Raw genomic sequence first — 5447 nt, forward strand, 5'->3', positions numbered from 1 at the left:
GCTATGATGACACCACTACACTCTAGCTCAGGTGACAGAGCAAGACCCTGTCTAAAAAAAAAAAAGAATTAGCTGGATGTACTGGTGCACGCCTGTAACCCTAACTACTTGGGAGGTGGGAGGACTACTTGAGCCCAGATCAAGGTTGCAGTGAGCTATGATCACACCACTGCACTCCAGCCTGGGCAACAGAGACCCCATCTCTAAAAACAAACAAACAAACAAGAAAAAGAGAGAGAGAAAAAAGTAAAGTCATTTCAGAAAACAGTTTGGCAGAAAGCAGTAAAGTTAAATATATACATACCTAGCAATTTCACTCCTGGAGAAACTCATGCACGATTGCACCATGATACATATATAAGAAAGCTCATGGCAACACTGTTCGTGATAACCAAACACAGGGAACATCAACAGTGGTGGCAAATGGTATCCCCTTTTCTTTCAAAAGGACAATATATCTCTCCCCATGTGACCTGTCATGCCTCCTGGTGTGAAGTATTTACTCCACCTAATTGACTTTTGGCTAGGCTGTGAGACGTGCTTTGGTCAATAGAATGTGAGCAGAGCAGACATAATGTATGTCACATCCAAGCAGAAGCTTTAAAAGTCATAATGAGTTTCTGCCAGAGCTATTACTTCTGCCTATGCCACAAAAAGGCATGTCTGAGACAGAGTTTGCTCTATGTCTTAGAATGAGAAAATACATAGAAAAGAACTAAGCTGATACAGTTCACAAGTATTAAGAGCAAGAAACATACTTGTTATTGTAAGCCAGTGAGACTAGGGATTGTTTACTGCAGCAAGGCTAATACACACAATGGAATAGATAAATTGTGGTATATAGCAACAATGGAATACCATACAGCAATGAAAATGAATGAGACATAGACACACACAGCATACAACAATAAAATAATGTAGAATGAAAGCCAGATACAAAAGCATATATACAATATAATTCCATCTAAAGTTTAAAAAATCAGGCAAAACTACTTTGTTGGGGGGAATTCACAGGTTAAGGTTGACACTGAAGAAAAGCAAGGACACAACTGCTGTAAAAATCAGGATAATAGTTATCCCTGGGGGTAGAAAGGTGGGAGGGTGTTGTGATAGAAACAGGATACAAGGTGAGAGTCTATGGTACTGCAATGTTCTATTTCTTGAACTGAATGTCCACTTTTGATTTTTTTTTGTAAACAGCACATTTTCATTTTATTAACTTCTATGTATATTTCACAATAAAAAGTTTTTAAAACTTTTCCAGGCATTGCTCACTGGTTCCTCTAAGTCTTCCCTGAAAGTTTCCAGTTATCACTCTCACCTGGAAATCACTATAAATTAGTTCGGTAATTGAGATTTCACAAGATGCTAGATCAAAATGCTTTACTGAGAGCCCAATATAGACTGTCTAACACTTTGCTCCTTCTCTTGTTCCTGGAATTCTTAATCCAAAAACCCCCCAGAAAACCACTCATACCAATCTGGCAAGATCCACTATTTATAATTCATCACTGCTGTTGATTAGTCAGAATTCCTTCATCCTTTAAAGGCTTACACATTTTTTTCTTTTTAAATATTTAGTCCATTATTTTATTTAATGTTGAGATCATAGTTGCATTATGGTGATTTCCAGAAACATTTTCTGAAATTCATATATTCATTCCTCATTATCCCCAAATTCCTATTAGCTGTTTAGCACCTGCAGTGCACATACAGATGTACGAAAATAACAATGACACATTGTTGATATTCTATAAAAGTAACAATAAATGGAATGTTTAACCTATGTCATATAATGAGAAACACTACTAATGAATGATATTTTGATTTCCCTGTTGTTTTTGAAACATCAGCAACAAGTCATACAATATTACTGGTGTTTGCATTTCATCATGAAAGGGCCTATTTTTTTCTTACTAAAGGGACATTTTCAATATACAGTCAGCTTTTTGTTCATCTGCCTGACCGAAATCAAATCCTCTGACACCGAATTTCTCCTTGCCTGTCATGTTTCTTCTAATCTCATTTATAGTATATCACTCCAAAGACACTTCCTTTCCTATGCTTCCAGCTCATTAATATGCCATTTTCTAAAATATCATTATTGTAAGTTTTCCTCATCTAATTACAAGCACCTCTGAGAATAGGGTTTCTCTTATTTCTCCAGGCATTACATGGGTGGCAGGGCACAAATAAGAAAACACAAATTCATAATAATTTCCTGTCCCTGGGAGAAAGCACAGGTGATTGTGGTAAGCACTACAGATACTCTCTTATGGCATATATCTTCCTAAAAAATTATGTAGTATACCCCTGTACTTGTGAGGCTCGAACCAGGAAAACAGAGAGTACTCTAAGTATTTGAAACAGGGTATTTAATGCAGGAAATTAATTGCACAGCTGGTGGAGGAGGTGAGCTGCTAACAGTGGATGGTGAGGCAGTCCAGAGATAATCGGTGCCAGGAAGACTACTACACCTTAGCTGAAGGGACAAAGCAAAGAAGTGGTATTACTGGGGCCCAGCTGCCAGAATCACCCTGCAGAAGCTGAAAGCACAGCAGGCCTGTCACACTGGTAATGGAGCCATGGAGGAGATGCAACCAATGCTAGAGAGACCACCGAGGGCAGGGGTGGTGGGATGCAGCATCCTGACTTCTCCCTCCCTCCTATACTCCACCAGTGCTTTCCATTAACCAAATCCAGCTAAAAAACAGCAGAAGCAGGAAAACAGGGTAAGGACAAAAAAATGGAGTGACTAGGAAGGAAAAGGAGATTCAGAGAAGTCATGACATTTATCTCCAAGAAGTCAAAGGGCCACCACTTTGGAGAGAAATGAATTTATTCTCCACAACACATGGGAGACCCAACAGATGGAAAATTCAGGAAAACAAATTTCAACTCAAAATTAGGAAGAATATTTAAGTAAGCAGAAGAATCTTAAAAGGGGAACAATTTGCCTTGAAAAGTGGTGATCTTGGAGCCCACAGTTCTGTGAATATTGTTGAAATATTACAAATTTCTACAAATTCTATAGGATGTCATTAAAAGCCACAGAAAGACATTCATGATAGAATCTAGGTGGTGTGCCTGTGGGTGCTCACTGTAAAATCTTTTGACTTTGCAGTATATTTTAAATATTGTATTAATATAATAAAATGTTAGAAAAACATCACTGAAGGCAGCAAGAAAGACATCTAGGTTCACAAAGTGGGAATATCTGTTCATAGGTGCATTAGTTATTTATTACTGGGTAACAAATTACCCAAAATTTAACAGCCTAAAGCAGCAAATGTTTATTATCGCAAAGTTTCTGGGGATCAAGAGTCCAGGATTAGTTGGGCTGGGTGGTTCTGGTTCAGGGTCTCTCGTGAGGTTGCTGTCAAGCTGCAGGCTGGGCTGCAGTCATCCAAAGGCTTGACTGTGGCGGCTCCACTTCCAAACTTGACTCCTGTGGTTGCTGAAGACATAGTGTCAGCAGGCTGTTGGCTGGAGTCATCAGTTCTCTGCCATGTTGACCTCTCCATAAGGAGGAGTGCCCAGGTGTTCTCCCAACATGGCAGCTGAATTCCCCAGAGCAAATGATCTGAGAGGGAGAGAGTGCACCCAAGATGCAAGCTATAGTATTAGACCTTTCAGTAAGAATAAAAGTATATTAGCCGGGCGCGGTGGCTCACGCTTGTAATCCTAGCACTCTGGGAGGCCGAGGCGGGCGGATTGTTTGAGCTCAGGAGTTTGAGACCAGCCTGAGCAAGAGCGAGACTCCGTCTCTACTAAAAAGAAATTAATTGGACAACTAAAAATATACAGAAAAAACTAGCCGGGCATGGTGGCGCATGCCTGTAGTCCCAGCTACTCGGGAGGCTGAGGCAGAAGGATCGCTTGAGCCCAGGAGTTTGAGGTTGCTGTGAGCTAGGCTGACACCACAGCACTCACTCTAGCCCGGGCAAAAAGAGTTGAGACTCTGTCTCAAAAAAAAAAAAAAAGAAAAGAATAAAAGTATATACCAAGATTCTGGGAAGATGGTAGCAGTATAGTAGTGGCATAGTTTTTAGATCTTCCCAAGCTCCCATATAAAAACAGAATAATTATCAAAACACAAAACCCAGGAACAATATTTACAACACTAGATGACGAAGTATCCAATAAACCTGAAATTGCAAGCACATGAGGACAAACCTAGAGCTATTAACATCCACATAAGAAAAAAACAGAGGAAAGTCAGCTGGGCAAGGTGGTTGACACCTGTGATCCTAGCACTCTGGGAGGCTGAGGCAAGAGGATGGCTTGAGCTCAGAAGTTTAAGACCAGCCTGAGCAAGAGTGAGATCCCATCCCTACTAAAAATAGAAAAAATACCTGGGCGTTGCGGCATGCACTGTAGTCCCAGCTACTCAGGAGGCTGAGGCAGAGGATTGTTTGAGCCCAGGAGTTTAAGGTTGCTGTGAGCGAGGCTGACGCCACGGCACTCTAGCCTGGGCAACAGCACAAGACCCTGTCTCAAAAACAAAACAAAACAAAACAAAAAAAATGCAAAAAAAAAAAAACCAGAGGAAAGGAATGGGACACACCTAAAAAGAAAACCCTAAAACAGCCAATTGGTATTCACTAGAAAGTGCTAAGAGCCAGTTTGAGAACAATGGCTGAAACCAAAAAGGGTATATTGCCCACTCCAATAGCAGGGGCAAGTAAGGGTCCCACAGTATGAAGGTCTACACAGGCTGGAACAGTCTAGACCCTATAAATGCTGGGTAATAACTAACTATGGATCCCTTCCAGGACAGCTTCCCACATTGGGGAGAAACTGCTAGAAATGGAACGAAAACCGAGCAGGGCAGAGACAACAGAGAAGAAGGAAAGATAAAACTAGGGGAGGAAAACAGAACTAGGAAAAATCTCAGAAAGCAAACCATGTAGTTTTAACACTACACAAAAACGAAAACCAAGGAAGCTCTGTAAATTTAAAAAATTAATTGAATTAAGCCTTCTTCCAAGATTTTAAGAAAATTAGTCCCACATAAATACGAGCAACAGAAAAGTGTGCCACTCAATTTCCATACAAGTTACTACAAGAAAAAAGAATAAAGAGCAGAATAATATCCCAATGAAATCATGCTAAAAAGTCGTACTCAATAAACAGATTAACGCTCTAATGTGTTACTGCATAAGAAGCTAAAAGGCATTAAGAATATTATACAAGAGGCCAGGCGTGGTGGCTCATGCCAGTAATCCTAGCACACTGGGAGGCCAAGGCAGCAGGATCAATTGAGCTCAGGAGTTTGAGACCAGCATGAGCAAGAGCAAGACCCCGTCTCCACTAAAAATAGAAAGAAATTAGCCAGGCATGGTGGCACATGCCTATAGTCCCAGCTACTTGGGAGGCTGAGGCAGGAGGATCACTTGAGCCCAGGAGTTTGAGGTTGCTGTGAGCTAGGCTGATGCCACGGCACT

This window comes from Propithecus coquereli, unplaced genomic scaffold (genome assembly GCF_000956105.1).
Source record: "Propithecus coquereli isolate 6110/MARCELLA unplaced genomic scaffold, Pcoq_1.0 Scaffold3, whole genome shotgun sequence".
NCBI classification, from domain to species: domain Eukaryota; kingdom Metazoa; phylum Chordata; class Mammalia; order Primates; family Indriidae; genus Propithecus; species Propithecus coquereli.